The 19,163-nt window shown below is 45.5% G+C and overlaps 2 long non-coding RNA genes across 6 annotated transcripts in view; one reads left to right on the forward strand and one right to left on the reverse strand.

The window, feature by feature from the left end:
- Positions 1-7,088: 7,088 nt before the first annotated feature.
- Positions 7,089-19,158, reverse strand: LOC310755818. Of its 2 annotated transcripts, XR_014544568.1 has the most exons (5): positions 19,051-19,158; positions 17,600-17,683; positions 13,103-13,167; positions 9,119-9,209; positions 7,089-7,300 (listed from the first exon to the last, which is right to left on the reverse strand). It is a non-coding gene; the product is annotated as an uncharacterized lncRNA (long non-coding RNA). The 2 variants fall into 2 exon arrangements; XR_014544569.1 differs by lacking the exon at positions 19,051-19,158 and having other exon boundaries at positions 17,600-17,772.
- LOC310755817 overlaps positions 18,268-19,163 on the forward strand; it is a 29,598-nt gene continuing 28,702 nt past the window's right edge. For all 4 annotated transcript variants that reach the window (XR_014544564.1, XR_014544565.1, XR_014544566.1 and 1 more), the window contains exon 1: positions 18,268-18,418. This is a non-coding gene — a long non-coding RNA (uncharacterized lncRNA). The remainder of the gene's footprint in view (positions 18,419-19,163) is intronic.

The raw sequence follows: 19,163 nt of genomic DNA on the forward strand, positions 1-19,163 counted from the left end.
TGTAGGCCTGGTCACTGTTAGCATTTTTAATTGCTGGTGCTTTTAGTAATTTGGTTAAAGAATGAAAGAAGAATTCCCTGGATGCCTAGATGCAGGTTTGGGGCAAGTTCTCTTTGGAGAGTGAGACCTAGCAGAGATTTAAAATCACAAAACATGCAGCAAAGTAAAACAAGGAAATAAAGGCTGTTAGACCTTTAAAATTCTCCCTTCTAAGTTTGTTCCAAAAGCTCCCCACTTTCCCTTAACATAGAAAGAGACCACATCTTTGGTAAGTTAAAAGTGGTTTACTTACAAACTCTTCAAAGGTCACATTCATGTGCAGCAGCAAGAAAAGACCAGCAGTACAACTTAGTTTCAAAAAGTGGTAAAATGTTTCTAAATTATTTGTATAGAAACACAAAGATGGCTTGCTAAAGCCAACAAAGTCTAAGGCTGGATCTAGACACATAAAAAAAAAATGTTTCAGGAAAATGCATTGTAAAGTTCATAATGGGAAATCACATTGCCAAAGGATTGAACTCTACAGCGCCATCTGCTGTCACAATGTTATGATAATGCATTTCAAATTATTTTTTGGACTAATGTAGCTGAGTCCTAAGATTGGAGCATCCAATATAGATGTCCTTATTGGGTTGAGTTCACATGGTGGAAGAAACAGAATAGTGGAAAGTGGGAGAAGTTTGATAGCCCTTCCTTCCAAGGTGAGTGGGTGTGACCTAGCTAAGCCTGGCAGAACAGCTTACTCTATGGTATTAACCCCTTCATGCATTAGAGTTAAGCTGGCTATATCCCACAAGAATTGTGCCTCAAAACAGACCAGTAAGCAGTGGAGTTTTTGTAACACAGGAGTCACATGCATCCCATAACCAGCCCCACATTCTGGCTGTGGCATTCTGGACCAGCTGGTTTGAATAGATCAAAACTGCCTTCCTAACCCTGTATCATGTGATGAACTGCCTGAACCTTATTCATGTAATCATCCTAGCTAATACTTCTGTAGCTGCTATTCCAGGAGGCATTGAAAAATAGCAGGTCTTTTCACATGTAAGCTTAGATTCTTGTTAGCTTTTGCTGTTGCTTAAAGTGGTTGATAATCTGAGCATTAAACCTACATTGGTCACAAACTGTGTCTTAATTTCAGAAGCCTGCTTTCAATTCTACATTAAAAACAATCATACATTCATACAAATAGGACACCCTAGAGGTTCAAAGGTGATTTAAGTCTTGTCTGAAAACATTCTAAATCTGCAAGTGTGTGGGATCTTTGGCTTAGCTTGGCCTGACTGGTAACAGCTGGGGTGGGACTGGATCAGTCACCCCTGCCTTTCCAGAAAGCTGCCACAGGGTGGTGCTAGAGTAAAGGCAAATGACTGTCACCATTGTAACCCCCACCCCTCACACAACACCACCATGGATGGTCCTGGTATTTCAGTCTTCTCAAGCTCTAAGAAACTCATTGCAAAACATGTCGTCATTTAAAACAGTTTTAAATCACGACTAGTCAGGCATGGCAGAAAACAAAGGAATGCATCCAGAAATGCCTCACCAGGGATACCAAACACTGTTCTTAAAAGCAGAGGCTCCAGTACTTAACCTTAAAAATTCCTTTCCTGTTCCCTGGGCGGATGAGAGATGAGACAGCCGCCTATAGGAGAGCTTGGAAGGAATGGTTCACAGCACAGCAGCCAAACTGGCAGGGAAGCCTCAGCTGAGTGGGAAGGAAGACTCGACAAGCTTATTAGCAAATGCCCCGCGGCTTACAGAGATAAGCATAAAGCAGATGAGTATGAAATTGCCCCATTCTCTGTTTGGCCTGGCCTCATCCCTTGCAAAGATGATAATTAGACTGATTGCATATTCTCTAGTCATTCCTATTTTCTGGGATATCACTGTACTGTCCCTAGTTTTGCCTTTTGGGAATGTATTTGTAACATCTCGTTAGTCTTGTTTCCTGGAATTCGGGATTCTTACCTCCTTCACTCCCAAGGTCTCTAAAAAGTAACTCTTTGAATGGGATGGAGGTAGATCTGCCTGATCTCTAATATACATGTATATTATCCAGTGGCGTAGCGTGGGGGGTGCAGGGGGGGCCGGCCGCACCGGGCGCAACATCTGGGGCTAGGGCAAATCCACGGGTTAGGGGGCGCAAATCCACGGGTTGGGGGCGCAAATTACTTGCCTTGCCCCGGGTGCTCACAACCCACGCTACGCCACTGATATTATATATACATGTACAAGGCAAAAAGGTAAAGGTGAAGGACCCCTGGATGGTTAAGTCCAGTCAAAGGCGACTATGGGGTTGTGGCGCTCATCTCACTTTCAGGCCAAGGGAGCCAGCGTTTGTCCACAGACAGCTATCCAGGTCATGTGGCAAGCATGACTAAACTGCTTCTGGCACAACAGGACACTGTGGAAGAAACCAGAGTGCATGGTAATGCCGTTTCCCACCGCAGCGGTACCTATTTATCTACCTGCACTGGTGTGCTTTCAAACTGTTAGGTTGGCAGGAGCTGGGACAGAGCAATGGGAGCTCACCTTGTGGTGAGCTTCGAACCGCCAACCTTCCGATAGGCAAGCCCAAGAGGCTCAGTGGTTTAGACCACAGCGCCACCCGCATCCCTGTACATTTATATACATTTATACATGTATATAAATGCACAGGCATGTATATGAGGGTACTGTGTGTAGATGCTGCCATTTCACATCTGGTGAGGCACATTTTGAACTGTTGGTAACAGATTGTAGAATGTATTTTTGTGTGTGTTTTCTCCTAGCATATTGTTTAATTAAAAGAACAAATGCCTTCTTCAACCCAGTGGAAGTTCACATTGTTCTCCTTTCCCTGAACAGGCACAATCTTGCCTCCACTCCTCCACTCAACAGGCTCTGGGACATTGGTCCAGTTTGTCCTAGTCTGTATTACAGAAGTGTATGGGATTCTTCACAGCAGAATAAGAGACGCGGGTGGCGCTGTGGGTAAAACCTCAGCGCCTAGGACTTGCCGATCGCATGGTCGGCGGTTCGAATCCCCGCGGCGGGGTGCGCTCCCGTCGTTCGGTCCCAGCGCCTGCCAACCTAGCAGTTCGAAAGCACCCTCGGGTGCAAGTAGATAAATAGGGACTGCTTACCAGCGGGAAGGTAAACAGCGTTCCATGTGCTGCGCTGGCTCGCCAGATGCAGCTTTGTCACGCTGGCCACGTGACCCGGAAGTGTCTGCGGACAGCGCTGGCTCCCGGCCTATAGAGTGAGATGAGCGCACAACCCTAGAGTCTGGCAAGACTGGCCCGAACGGGCAGGGGTACCTTTACCTTTACCTATAGGATTCTTCACAGCAGCCTTTGTTTTGCCAACAGCTGAAAATGCTGTTTACACTTGACTTGAGTCTTCAGCTCTGCTTGAACCTTGGAGTTTTGCTCTTTCAGGGAGAGAGAAATGTGAAATACCTCTTTCATCACAGGTAAATTCTCTGTGCTCAGGACCAGCTTTCTTGAAAGACAGAAACAATGCTATCATCCACAAACCTCAACTTTAGGGAAGGATGTGCAGTTCAGAGAGCAAGTCTGCCTACATACTTGCACAATAGGATAGGAAGTATTACAGTGGTTACAGCTATGAGCCAACCACTCCTTTTGGGAGGAAATTGCTTGTTAATAGTACAGAACGCCTGGCTGATGGAGAGCTGAGTGGTAGGAGTTGGTCTTCTGGAACTGGAGATCTCTCTCTCTCTCTCTCTCTCTCTCGTGTTTAGAAAAATACAGTCATAACAGCTTGAGGATGATGGCATCCCACCTCAAGCTAAGGGAAGGGAATAGGTGTGGGGGGAGGGAGGTCTCTGAAGATCTGGTGCATGATGGGTAATGGATTTGCTGCCATGTAGGGCAGCCTGCTGTTTGTTCTGCTTGAATGATTATAAATCAAACAAATATTACATAAAATACACCTCAATCCATTTCCAAAGGAAACCAAACCCAGGTAGGGCTTACCCTGAATCATCTCATTATTTGGACCGTGTGGGGAGCCTGCAGACACATATTTACAAATGAGCTTACGGCCCACTCCTACCGAATTTGGGCACTTGGCTTTCTGTGCATTGTTTCAGTAACTTTCCTAGGAGAGCAAGCCCACCCAGCCTGCTCTATCAGTTGGCCCGCCACCAGCCAGCTTATGCTCTCAACATGCTCCAGCTGTCTTGGCAATTCCATCTAGGGAAAGAAAGTTTAAGCAAACTCTAACCGCATAGTGCACAACTGCACATGGCAACTGCCGAGTGTGTTCAATCGACCGATAGCAGCAAAGCCTCAAAAGTGTATGAGACTGGAAAGGGCTGTGAAGGATGTCGTATGGGGGGCTGTAGTGGGGGGCAGGGGTTGTGATTTTAAGATAATTGCCTCAGAGTGGAAAAGAAGAGGCTTGTTTTCATGGCTGGGGGGTCGGGGATCCTTTTTCCAGTGTTTAATCACATGCACATGTAGCAGTCTTAATCACTTCACATGAAAACATTTGTAAATCTATTTGATTCAGTGAAGAGGATTAGAGACTTGATCAGTATGCCAATAGCCAGCTAAATAAATGGAACATTTTGAAGACAGCTGCACCCCACCCCCATCCATTAAGCTCACATTTAAGTGCCAATGGCCCCCTTGTTTTCTTTCCGCTCTGGCTTTTGCCACCATCCGTCCAAGTAGCCTTCCCCAACCAGCTGCCCTCCAGACTCCAGTCCCTACTGGTCTTGATCTCTGGCCATAGTGGCTTTGGCTGGTGCGAATTGAAGGGCATCCATAGGGCAACAGCTTGGGAAACGCCAAGCACCTCCTGTCTCTGTCACATGAGATGTTACAGTCCAAATTAGAAGACCATGCCTGTGTTTGTGAACGTTTGTGCATGGATATGTGTGCCTGAGTTCCCCAACTGTGGAGGTATAACATGTGCACCTATGCCCTGCCCTTTCACCATAGAAATGCAGTTTATGAAGCTGCACTGCCAGTGCAGCATAACCACACCCCCAAGTTCAATATACAAGTTCCCATGCACTAAATCCAATTACATTTCATCACCCTCCCATGTCTGCTGGAACAAAGCTCTTGCTGTTTAGAGAATGGCCATATGGGGGCATGAAGATCGCAAGCTTTCCTGCTGCCCCTCCCTTCAACTTCCTGGCCTCCCCCCCCCCTCCGTTCCTCCTCCTCCTCCTCCCTGCCCCCCAACCAGTAAATAGCCTTCTCATTGTGTCATAGGCACTCTCTGCACAAGTCCATATTTGCACAATGCTAGCAACTCACAGGCCACTGCAGCCTAAAGGGCTTATTTTAAGCTTGTTGGAAAAGAACATTGTTTGGTGGGAATTAAACTCTCGGTTCTCAAAAAAGGGCAAAATGAAAAGGGACTAATTCTACTGACTCCTTGGGTTGCATAAACATGGAGACGAGTCCCATCTGGAGAGAGGGCAGGGGAGAATTTTCTTGCTGGCACCCAGCAGAGGTCAATGTCCTCTCTTGGACATTCATCAGGAGTGTCAGTAGGACAGGAAGGGAGGCCAGTTCCCAATCCCTGGATGGCTTCTCCCATGTGATTTCCAAGGGGATTTAGAATTTCTGTGCCTCTTTAATGCATAAAAGAATGAATGCGGACAGAACTGTAAGCATTCTTTTGTTGTAGCATAGAACCTGCACATTTGTTCTTTCCCTGTGCAAGCAGCCCAGCAACTAGTGTCTGGGTGCATAGCAAGCAAGACTTGTGAGTTCCACCAGCCCTCCTTTCCCAGTCTCTTGCTCTGTGGCCAGAGCCAGATAGCATTTGTCATAGAAGTACTATGTCATCATCAGCCACAGCACTCATCCGAGAAGTGAACATGATGTCTTGGGTAGTGGGTGGCAGAGAAAGGTTTTTCTGCCTCTCTCATAATACTAGAACTTGGGGACATGCAATGAAGATTTGGAAGATTTGGGAGAGACAAAATAAAGTACTTATTCACCCAGCATGTAGTTAAAACTATGGAACTGACTCCTAAAAGTTGTAGTGATGGTGGACCCCATCTTGGATGTTCTTAAAAGAGCATTAGACCGTTCATGGCTACTAGCCAGGATGGCTATGTTTTACCTCCAATGATAGAGCCAGGATGTCTCTAAATACCAGTTGCTGGGAACTTGAGAGAGTGTTGTTCTGCTTGTGGACATCCCATAGACATCTTATTGGCCACTGTGAGAACAGGGTGCTGAACTGGAGGATCTAGCAGGACTCTTCTTATGTTTATACCAGTAGCATAGTGTGGTGGTAGGGACATAGGGGTGGTTGCCCCAGGTGCAAAATTTCAACACCCAATGTTGCCTCAATTCAGCTGTGCACTTCCATTGCTGGGCTCTGTTGAAAACAGCTTCCCCATGAGAGCCAGGAAGTGACTTCTTCAGGCAACGGAATGACTATTATTTTACTTATTTCTGCGGCTGCAATCTCCTGGGCGATGCAGATGCCATTGGGCAGTTGAATGCGCATGCATACTCCATCCATTTCTCTCCCTCCCACACAACCCTAGGCACTGGCAACCCACACTATGCCAACGGTCTTTGCAGAATTTCCACGTTTCTCACTACTTCTCACTGTCTTCACCACTATTGCAGGACTCCTTGTTCTGTGAAGTACACACACACCCAGTGGTGCTTTGCTGATTGGTAAAAACATTTTTATTCTGACAGCTTTTGCCAGCTAAGCATGGGCTGTATTTAAGGCCATGTTTTATCTGTGGCCTCTGCCTTTGTTGTATTTTTAATGCTGCATTTCTGATGCAGTTTTATGGTGCAATGGGTTTTTAGGACACAGAGGATTTTAAATTGCTGTCAGCTGCCTTGAGTAGTGCACAGTGATTGATATAAATCAATAAATAAGCCTGGCATGCTAACCACTGGACCAAAAGGCTGTGGACACCACCAAGAGGCGTGTGGGAGCCTTATGAGGCAATCTCAGTCTCTCTGCTCTGCTGTGCACCCCCAGCTGTCCCTGGTCTTCTTGACATGACCCATTCCTCCTCACACCTGGCAATGCATTAAGAACACACAAATCTGCGTATGAAGTTCTTGGAAGAAATATGACGTTCCTTGTCAATAAACAGTGTATTAGCGAAGTGGGGATTGGGGGAGAGCAATGGTGAATCCAGGCGTCGTGTATATCCTGCTGCTGCGGCCTGAGCACATTTATCACTGCTGTTTACATCACCCTTACATGTTCCAGATGCACAGGTTTCTTGCTAACAGCCATTTTGTTCTTCCTTTCTGTGTGTCTTTGTTTCTAGTTCCTTGATCCCAAGCACCTGGTGGGAAATTAGCCAGTGTGAATGATTGCACACAGAAACTTCCGTCCTGCTTCCTGCATCTCCTGGCCTCCTGTTCCCAACCACACCCCATGTTACTCGCAGCTGCCAAGGAAAACTGTGATACAACTCTTGCTTGTAGGAAGCATAAGATGTGCATAAGCAAGCACCAATAATGGGGGCGCCTTGCACACAACCCTAAAGTCATAAAATGCTGCCTTGTACCTGGTGAATCCATCTACACCTGTATTGTTTACTGGGTAACCAACACAGTGTCTTCCAGGTTTTCATGGGCTCCAGTTTCTATTAGCCCCAGCTTTCATAGCCAATGGTTAGGGATGCTGGGAGCTGTAGACCAGCAACATCTGGAGGGCACTACATTGGGTACCTCTGGTCTACTCTGTGTCTGGCTCTCCAGAGGTTCAGGCAGGGATCATTCAATGCCCCATCAAGTCATGCTTTGTGGAATCAGTTTCAGTTTTTTGCAATTTTTGCAGATGATGCTGTGCTTGTAAGCATGCATCCAATGATTTCTCCTCTTGACCCTTGCCCTTCATGACCAATGAAAACTAGCTGGGTTGGGGGCATGCCTGGGTGGATTCAAGGTGGGGTTAATGCATATTTCCATGAGGTGGTGGTGCCAGCTGCCTTGAAGGAGATGAGAGTGGAAAAACCCTCCCTGGATCCAATAGTATATAACAGCTGCTACTCCTTTGCAGATATTCCCTTTGGGGGCAAAGGTACTGCAGAGTGTCATGGCCATGCAGCTGCAGCATTCCCGGGGGACCCTGGGCTGAATTTAACCATCTCACCTAACCCTTCCAGAGCATCCTTTCCATGCCAGTGCTCCCTGTGTGGTTTAACATTTGTTTCCAAAGGAAGATAGGCACCACCTACATCACTCAGCAATAAAGTAAAATTAAAAGGGATATGTGTGACATCCTGAAATCCAGCTGCCACAGGAATCAGAGTTGACTAGGCCCTGATGTTCAGACAGCTAGAAGATTTCAAAATTGCCAATCTCCATAATGTTCCTGAAACAAATTAGGCTGGCAAGCAATATTGTGAAACCTGGTCCATAGGTATTTGTTTTGTGTGCACATAGGGTAATGGTCCAGACTATGTCTCCCTTCTCCTTTTGAAGTTGCAGTTTGATTTGCTCAGAAATAATGGCTTGGAAGCCTGTGAATTATCACTGTCGCTGCAGAAATACAGGATGGGGGTTGGACTTCCTTTGATGATCTTTATCAAAGATCAAATAGATGAGGACACAAGCAAGCATGCACAGCTGTAGACTTGTCTACAAAAGTGTAGCTCAAGTACAGTTCAGGAGGCAGTGTAATTTTGTGACAGTAAAGACTGGACGGACAAGCTAATGTGCAATTTGAGGGAAGGCAAATTGGATCAGATGGATGGACAAGTTATTGAGAAGCATGATAGTCAAGCTAGTTCTGCCCTTTGCAGATCTGTGCACAGTAGTGCTGTGCTTGAGAGTGCGGTGATGTGCATCAGAGACATGGGTCCCAGAGTGTGCCAAATACTAGCCATGGCTGCACTTACGGTCTGGAGCACTCAGCTGCAATGTTGGTTTGGCCTTGTCATACATTTACCATCCTTCTCATTTAGATACTACCCATTTGTCACACCAACAGTTTCCTCTCCTTACTTCAGGGATGGGAAACTTCAGGCCAAATCAACAGGACTTGGCAGATTGTACTAACTTCATATAGTCATTTGATCAGAAGTTTAAGTAAGAAAGACAATACCATGATAACATGGTTCCCATTTATCATGATGTCTCAAGCAGACTTGACCCACCTCAGAGCCTTCCTTTTGGACTGTCTGCCATGTCCCAGGCACCCCACCAGCAATTTCATCTCACCTTCCAAGGACTTGGCAATCCCCATGTCTTTGTTCAAAAGAAATTAGTAAAACAGGAAAGTTATGAAGACACGTTGTTGTTGTTGTTGTTGTTGTTGTTGTTGTTGTTGTTGTTGTTGTCTGTTCTTATTTAAATCTGTACACCACCCTTTATCCAAAGACCCAGGGTGGTTCACAACAGACAAATACCATCCTTTTCTCGTGGGACACCTTTGGCTTGATGGGTCAACTCACAAGTTACACATATTTCTTGTAGGCCTTGTGGGCATTTCGAGCTTTGCTTTCAAACCAGTCTAAACAAAGCCCTCAGATCCTTCCCTAATTGGTCCTGTCTGCCCAGTGGAGCTTGGCCACACCCTGAGCAAGGCCAGCCAAGACTGACTGCAGAAAGATTTTACGGCTCCCAAAACCCTAACATTTACTTCTATGCCTGTACCTGGCACTCACTTCAAACCATTAAGTTGTCACCCAGGGATTTCTGAGATGGATTGTTAAGCTCCCCTCTTAGTCATCTTCTGCCAAAACAAATCACACTGTCTCTTGGGGAACGGGTTGCAGCTAATGGACCTAGACACACTCTGCACCCAACTTGCCCAGCCATTTCAAAGAACTAGAGGGCAATGTTTGACAACTGCCCTATTAGGCAAACCCCTCAAGGAATCTTCCTCCAGAGCAGTCCTATTGACTGGTGGTCTCAACACTAGCACAAGAAACCCTTTCTGTGCATGGCTGTGACTATGCATATGGAGAGGATCATATTGGCTCAAAACCAGCAATGCCTTTCAGAGAAGGATAAACTGAGTAGTCTCATTACTAAGGTGAGCCTCTTTATCCTGTCCAGCAGTTGGGCTGGCAAGCTTGTTTTCTCCTACTTCAGAGGGTAGGACCAAACCAATGAATTCAAGAAACAAAAAAGGAGATTCTGACTAAACATCTGGAGGAACTTTCTGACAGTAAGAGCTGTTTGATAGTGGAACAGACTTCCTCAGAAGTTGATGGACTCTTTTTCACTGGAGGTTTTTAAGCAGAGGTCGGACGGCCGTCTGTCATGGATGCTTTAGTTGAGATTCCTGCATTGCAGAGGGTTGGACTAGATGACCCTGGAGGTCCCTTCCAACTCTATAGTTCTATGATTCTATGGTATTTAAGGCTTGTAGTCAATAACAGTGGTGTGAAAGACCTATAGGAAATTGACAAGGGCAAACCTCATCCACCCCCCATGTTTGTGCTGCAATAAAGAGATGACCAAACAGGAATACTTTTTAAGCCGACTTAACACTCTAGTTGTGTGCACGCACGCAGATTCAATTTAGTATAAAACTCAGCCACAGCCATGTTCTGAACGTGACCTTGCAAGGGTGTGTTGACCTTGCTGCACTCATTAATCATGCCACTCGCCACTCATTTAATCTTGGCAGCTCATGCAATTATTATTATTGCTATTATTTTAAAAGGGAAGCCAGATTCTTGTTTCAGCTGCTTCAGGTAATATATGGGCCAAGAAACTCCAGCTTATCGCTAAACAATCCATCCTCAGCTGGTGTAACGTGGCTGGTTCAGGCGCTGCAAGTGTAATGTGTTTGTACAATGACTCTGAGTTACAAGAAGGAGGCTTTCCTTATCAGGGCCTGTGGTTTTTGTCTGGGTTCACAGGACCGATGTGCGTGCACAGACACAGACGTATCCTGTGCTTGGTTCTCCTCTCTCAGAAGCTTGCCCTGGTACATTGAAAACAAGCCTACTGCCTATGTCTGCTCATACACAAAAACATGCTGGGGAAGGAATTACATTTCACATTTTGTAACTGCTGTTGAATATAGTATGCTGGGGGAAAATTCTGAACCAGCAGCTCTGGAGACAGATGTACACTAAATTAAATAGCAAGGTGGACACAATAAGAATAACTTGCCTTGTATTCAGTGACCTGTCCAAAATAAGATAACTGTGTTTCAGTCTTTATAAAGCAGCATTGGCTATATTTCCTTATTAGGCCTGTGTGTGTAAACTTAAGTGAATGGAAGCACTTCCTCCAGTAGAATCTTCTCTAAGTGCTGGTTATATGATCTACCTGGAACAGGGATGGGGAACCTGTGGCCCTCCAGATGTTATTGGACTGACCATTGGCCATGCTGCCTGGGGCTGGTGGGAGTTGGAGCCAGCCAACATCTGGAAGGCCAGTTTCACTGGCTTAGAAGCTGCTAGGCTATAGGGAAAGTCTATTCACCCTTAGGGGAATGCATAGCAATTCTCTAACAGGTAGCCAAGCTCCAAAGCTACCCAGTAACATAACTTAGGAAGGATGATGGCAGGGCACCTTGCCACAAGCACAACTTGGGAAAGGATGCAAAACAAACTTTCCGCCTTCAATCATATTAAAATAATGCCGTGACATTTTAAGTTTAGAATAATTAAGTATGTTGTCAAGGTGGTAGATGAAAGGACAGGTGTTAACTGGCAGAGCCATGTCATGAAGGCAGACGGCCAGGCACCTTCACAGTTTCTGATTGGCCGTGCCTAATGCACTGAAACATGTTCAGACACCACTAGCTGAGGAGGTCAGAATCAGATGCATATGGCTCTCCAGCACTGGGCAGGAGCAACTAGCAGGCTTTTTGCATTACAGCTTCTGAGCCAACTCACAGCAGGAGCAGACTGTCTGAGCATGAGCGCTTGACATTCCAGCAGCAGTAGCAGCGCCCCTCAAGATACACAGCCATTCGGGAAGCTTATCGTTAGGGGTAATGCTTCACTTTGACAGGACTGGAGAGGAAGGCCAAAGGAGACTGACTTAAACCAGATCCATAAAGAGCAAACATGGTCCACCTTGGTCTTATCTCGATGGCAGCTTCTTGTCTTCCTGGTACAGAACTGGAAGGCATCACCAGGAAACACAGACACATTTCCCTCCAGATCTCTCCCCTCCATGGGAAGCCTAGTAAACCAGCTGTGCAGACTTAGGGACCGAAGAGGTCACACAGCTCCTTGTCAGCCATGCTGAATGATGGAGACCATCATGGTGAATGGTGGGAACCAACAGAAAGCCAAGGGCTTCACAGATCCCAAGCTCTGCTCTGCCATTCCACCTTTCTGAAGGCAAGTTTTATTTCAGGTATATTCTGCAACTATGCTATTGACACAATAATAGTGCATCAGTGGTGGATTTACTCTGCTTCCTTGGTTGTTCTGTGATATTTTCCCAATGCTACCACATCATTGTTGTCTGGAGGGGCTAGAGCGCAACAAAAGTGGGACACGCATAAACACACAACCCTGGACATTTGTGGTATGAAAAGTTACAGGACCACAGCAGGATGTTATAGGATATACACTGACTGGAAATGAAGCAATATGACAGCCACAAAACTTTTGCAGGTACAAATAGTATTGAAAGTTAAATCATATGTGACTGTCCTGATAATATCATGAGCACCAAAAATCATGAATGCACAATAAAAAGGGATGTCTTCAGAGGCCCTAACTCTTAAAAATGGCTATACAATCATCTCCATTGCCCAAAATGGTCAAAAATTGAGGACCCCTCTCTCCCTGTTCCAAAGCCTGTGTCCACATCAATTGCTGCAAGACTTTTTTGGTTGAAAGAACCAAACAGCTTCTTATGGGATCCAGGAACTGGGAGTGATAAAACATGCCTGGATTTCAAACTGAAAGCTGTTCATAGGCAACCACAATCAAGTCAGGAAGATTAATGGTTATGGAGGCAGGAGGAGAGGCAATCACGGTTGATGGAGACACCAAGCCCAGATGGATTACAATAGAGTTTTGTTCTGGTACATTTGTGTAGAAACAAAATTTTAAAAAATGAACTCTGTTGAAATTCTTCTTCACTCAGAATGTTTTGTTTTATTTTACACAGTTGCAATAAGACAAGGGCTGTAAAGATAGTAACATCCTAAACATTACCTTATTAAGTCTTCTTGGAAACAGAGGGCATGGCCCTGTCGGGTCATGGAACAAGATTTTAGCATCTAGTGAGCAAACAAGAGGGAACACTACATTTTTCACTTCATTTTAGAAATCAAGTTACTAATTATAGAAGGTATTTAATGGCAGAGTATATTTGTGTTTCTGCTAGCACCAGCCCATCACTGTAAGAAGTGGTCTGACTGGGTGACTTGAGTAGGTGAAACAGGGCAGACACAAGAACGAGATGGGAACAGAAACCTCTTCTGCAGAGAAGCATGTTGTAAAGAACAGAAAAGAGCTGCTTTGAGATTTTAAAGGCTCTGGCTGAAATTGGCTGTAGCTCAGTCGCAGAGCCTCAGCCTTGCAGGAAGAAGGTCCCAGGTTCAACCGCTGGCATCTCTAGGTAGGCCTAGGAATGTCCCAATGCCTGGAACCTTAGAGAAGTGGCTGTCAATATGGAGCTAGATGGATGAATGCTCTGACTCAGTACAAAGCAGCTTCCTGCGTTCCTCCATTTGCCACCCACTTATGTGATGACAGCGGGCCAATGCTCTTGGAAGACTTTACCTCCCTGAGACTGACGTCTCCTTCTCTGCAACAACCATGATAGCATGAATTGTGAAGTTTTTGAGCAGAATGGGCACGGCTTAAGCAAAAGTAAAGAGAGTGTTCAGCTGTTGCTTGGATTCGCCATCTAGGTTCATTGCACTTCTTTGTTGACTCTGTGCTCTTGTCACACACTTTCCTCTGTTCCTTTTGCTCGGCTGCTTTCATTTATGCCCCTCATCCATTTGGCAGCCCTAATAAGATCTGGTATTGATTGAGGGCTGGTCCAGACTTCCTTTTGCACTGCACTCTCCAGGCACAGGCCCGTGGTATAAAACTCTGTGTCCGAGCAGCTTTTGTTCTTTTGGCCCCGGTGCATTCCCTGGGAAAAATCTGCATTTTACCACTGAATTGGAGCAAATGGCAATCTGCAGAAAACGTAATTGCCATCTGCTCTGATTCAGCAGTAAAATGCTCGGACAGGGCACTTTCAAGGCCAGAGATGTGCCTAAAAAAATAGCACAAAAGAGAGTCTGGAAGAGCCCTGAAACAAGTGCCTGAACCAAACCCCAAAGAAGCAAGAGGTCTGACCCCTGCAAAACCTTGTCTGACCACAGTTTTGTATCATTGCATGCCACATGCAGACACAAGAGAGAGAGAGAGAGAGAGAGAGAGAGAGAGAGAGAACGCAAAGGGAATTGTAGCTTGGAGCCAGCAATTTCTCTCGCAGTTGTAGATAAATATACTTTTTCCAGGACAATGACTGACTGGTAGAAACGTAGATGGGTATGTCACACAAAGCATAAGCATCAAATTTGGTCTAATAATGGGCTGCTTGGTACTTTCAACCAAAACAGCACGGCAGCAATTGATGTGGTTGCAAATTTCAGAGAAGGGAGGGGGCAATTCCTCAATCCTTGACTATTTGGGGCAATAGAGATGTTTTACAGTTATTTCCAAGAGCTAGCAGGAATGGTAGAGTAGAGCATTGCATCTATGAACCCCATGGCATTCTAGAAAAACTGATATTGAGGCCCATACCAGGAAATTCAGGTTTGAGCAATTAAAGTAGATTAAAGTGCTCTGACACCCTTGCACAAGTCACCTTTAAAAAAGAAACAGACTTTTTGCAGTCTGTTTAGGAAAGTGAAGGTGAAATCATAGAATCATAGAGTTGCAAGGGACCCTGGAGATCATCTAGTTAACCCCTTGCAATACAAGAATACGCAGCCATCTCATACAGGGATTCAATCTACAACCTTGACGTTATCATGCATTGAAACATGTGGGATGAACGTATAAACACTCTGCAAATTAATCAGAGTAAATGCTCAGCAAAGCCTGGATATAATTTAAAATCCTTGTAAACTTTGTGCAAACCAATCAGGAAGAATGCTCAGCAAATAAGTCATCTAAAAGAAGCCCTTAAGGGCTTTTTCTGGACTCCATAATGCCCAGGGAAGTATGTTAAGGATTCCTGAAGGTATTGGGAAGGGTGTAAACAAGCCAGTTTTTTTGGAACAGGCTGCCTTCTCCCTTGGACCGGTGGGATTTCTCTAAAGGATATTGGCTGTTTTAAAAGGCCTGTATTTCCAAGAAAAATGTAGCCGTGGCCATAATAATCCATCCCTAATTCCTGAGATTCCACTGTGTGAAATAGTCTCATGCCTTCAAAGGAGCTGCAGACCATTCCAGTGTCTGTGCTACGAACTCATGGCAAGTTGTTATTTGCTGGAACAGAGATCCTTGTGGATCTCAGCGGATTAACTGCCCTGCCCTGCACGCATCATGCTAGGCTATCACACACCATGTGTGCTCCTAATAGCTGGCTTAGGATTTGAAAACCAAGCACGTTATTTTCCCCAGCTACCTTTGCACTGCAGTTGAGGAGCAAAGCCCCTCATCTCTAGGTACAGAATTGCTAAGGTTCCCTTGAATGTGAAAATGTGCTTTTGGAATGGCTGTGCAAAAGGCATCAGCTCAAGACACTAGATATCTTGTTCTAGACCCCCAAGGTTGCCACCTTGGGGAGGGGGGCTATATTTGTCTTCATGATGCTCTCCACCTGGCAAGCCAATGCCATACAAGGTGTGTGGAGGGCAGGGGGGTCAATAATCACACCTATTTTTAGCAACACATCTCTGGAAAATGAATCAGCTACCTGGAGAGCGGTAACTAAAAACAGATGATTAACCCCTTGACATATGTGCCTCATTACCTGCTAGGGAGCACCAGGAAGACAAAAATAAGCCCAGTGCTGCTGTGCAAAGGCAACCCAGATCAACGCATAACTCAGCCGAGTTATAAAACAGAGGTGGAAAATCTGTGCCCTGAACTATACTAGAAATCATTTCTTCTGCTCTTTGTCTTATTCCTCATGCAAAAGCCGTGCTCTTCCATGACAGCCATTGTTATGTACTGTGAGTGCTTTGAGGAAAGGAAGGCAACAGCACCAGGGGGAGCAGCCGATTCCTGTATGTGGGATTTTCACAGACATTCCTGTGATCAGAAGAACAAGGTGAACGAAAGCACAAGGAACTGCTGATCCAGAGTTCCTATAACCTTAATGCCTTTCATGGGTTTTCAGTTGGCTGGTAATTAAATCATCCTGAGTGCAAACCCTACCATACATGGGCTCATGTTTCCCATCCGTACATGATTGAGTTTTGTGTTTCTCTCCTCAAATGCAACAGGGGCAAGCGACCAGAAACCATATCTGCTGTACTGGCTTCTTTGTTAGCAGGAGGAACTGTCAGGACTGACCTTTGCCTATTAACCTCCTGAGCAGAAAGAACTAAGTTGCCAGCTTCTATCCCATTATCATTGACTACATCCCTGGTCAACATCTACCTCCTCTGAAGGTACAGGGAAGCATATGAAGCTGCCCTTCTCCTGAGTTTGACCATTGGTCCATCTAGTGCAGTACTGCCAGCACTGATTGGCAGTGCTGATTGGCTATGAAAGTACATAGGTAGGAACATAGGAAGTTGCCTTATACAAAGTCAGACCCCTGGTCCATCTAGCTCCATATTACCTACACTGATTGGCAGCAGCTTTCAAGGGTTTCAGTTCACAGCCCTACCTGAAGATGCTGGGGATTAAACCTGGGACCTTCAGCATGCAAAGCAAGATGCTCTACCACTGAAATATGGCCCTGCCCTTAGTACGGTTGTATGACCTTTAATGGCACTCAAAGATGCTACCAGAGGCAGCTGTATCACCTTGTCTAATGACATCCAAGGTCAGAACCTGTGCAGGTAGGGAGGATGAGAGAACCACCACAACAAAGATTACCCCACTGCGGTACTTGCAAGTCTCTCAGCAGGAGGATTCTAGGCTTAGTAGTGTTGCACCCATTAGCCTCATGACTAGGTTCTCAAAGGAGAACATTTTCCATAAAAATTGACCCAGTGCATCCACACCATACCTTTAAAGCACATGGCTTCCTCCAAGGAATCCTGCAAACTGTAGCATGTTAAGGGTGCTGGGAATTATGGCTCTGTGGGGGACAAACTACTGTTCACAGGATTCTTTGGGCCAAGACGTGTTCTAAACATATGGTGTGGGTGCCAGCCTCTCTGTCTTATTTCTCCAGACCAGGACCAATTCACAAACACTGGTGTGTCCTTTGTCTCCAAGAATGGTGTCCATGAAGACACAGATGCAAAGCTAATGCAGTTTTTTAGCTTGGCCCTGAGTAGGCACAAAGGTCTCCTAGCCACAGGCTTGCCCCACTATAGTGAGTGGCATTGTATTTCTAATTCCTTCTAAATGTGCATCAGCATATGCAAACTGTATCCCTTTTTGGGTGATGCAGTTCCTCTTATTAGGAAATGTGTATGTGGCAACAGGGTGTAGAAAGGAACACAAGGATGCTATTTGACATGTGCCATTAAAACATTTCAGGGAAGACAGGATGAACACACAGGAAGGGTGTGTGGCTTCTACCTGTGGCTTTACGACTGCTCAAACAAAAGTCTCCCTCTGGCCTGCACAACCTGGAGTCTGATCATGGAGGTGGATGTGACAAGGCTGTCAACAGATAAAAGTATAGCCGTGGCTGTGGGGGAGCAAAACTAACCTTATATTGTTTGGTTGCAAAGTCAGCCATAAAAAATACCTTCCATGGCCCTCAGCCAAAGTGGAAGATAACCAGAGGTTACATAGAAAAGCATAGTGTTCCTGGAAAGTGCCTTTCTATAGAAGGAAAAGACCCAGGTCTTGGATGTATGCAAGAAAGATTTCCAATAATCTCATTCTCTATCCTTAAATGGCTCCATCCAACCAGGTTGAATAGGGCGCCTGGTCATATCAAAAGCAGGCAATTCACCATACCATATTTCTCTGTGTGTCATATACAGAAACACAGAGAGGGAGGGATAGTCTTGGTGTATTCATCTGCCCAGACACCCTTTTCAGCCTGGTCAGATGAAGCTTTTCAAAGTAATGAAAATCACAAGATAGATTAAGCCAGGCCAGGGAACATCTTGAGATCTCTCCCAACTCCCCACTCCCCCCACTCCATGGAATCCTCAGTACAGTCCTGGGCTGCAGTTACTCATGATGAACAATATACATTCTGTTCCACATGTTCTAGATTCACTGATCCAGAATACTGCTGCCTGGCTACATAAGCAGAATCACCAGCATAAGACACAGGGCTCATCTGCCCTGCACATTTAAAGCAGGATCATGCCACTTTAAAGACTTCATGGCTTCCCCCAAAAAACCCAGGGGCTGTATTTTAAGGGTGCTGTGAGTTACTACGTAGGTAACCGTATTCCCCGGTACAGATCTACAATTCCTAGAACTCCCTGGGAAGAGGGATTGATGGTTAAAGTCCCCATGAGGGGAATAGGAGTCTCCTAACAACAGCCAGCACCCTTAACAAACTGCATTCTTTGGTGGGAAACCATAAGGGCATAAGAAAGGCCTGCTGGATCAGGCCATTGGCCCAGCTAGCCCAGCTTCCTGTTCTCACAGTGGTCATCCAGATGCCTATGGAAAACCAGGGTGCAGAACACGAGTACAAGAGCATTCTCCCCTTCCGTGATTCCCAGCAACTAGTATTTAAAAGCATTGCGGCCTCCAGCTCTGGAGATAGAGCACAGCCATCGTGGCTCATAGCCATTGACAGCTCTCTCCTCCACAAATTTGTCTAATTCTCTGTTTAAGCCATCCAAGCTGGTGGCCATCGCTGCCTCCTGGGAGTTCCATAGTCTGACTATGCGCTGTGTGAAGTACTTTCTTTTATCCATCGCGAATCTCCCAACACTCAGCTTCATTGGGTGCCCGTGAGTTCCAGTGTCAGGAGAGAAGGAGAAAAAACTTTTCTTTATCCACTTTCTTCCTGCCACGCATAATTTTAGAAATTTCTATCATGCCACCTCTTCACTCACCCTTTCATTAAACTAAAATGTCTCGAACCCTGCAACCTTTCCTCGTAGGGGAGTCCATCCTTTGAGTTGCCCCCTTGTGAATCATTTCCAACCATACTATATTCTCTTTCTTT

The sequence above is a fragment of the Podarcis filfolensis genome (assembly GCF_964270895.1).
Source record: "Podarcis filfolensis genome assembly, chromosome: 2".
NCBI lineage: Eukaryota > Metazoa > Chordata > Lepidosauria > Squamata > Lacertidae > Podarcis > Podarcis filfolensis.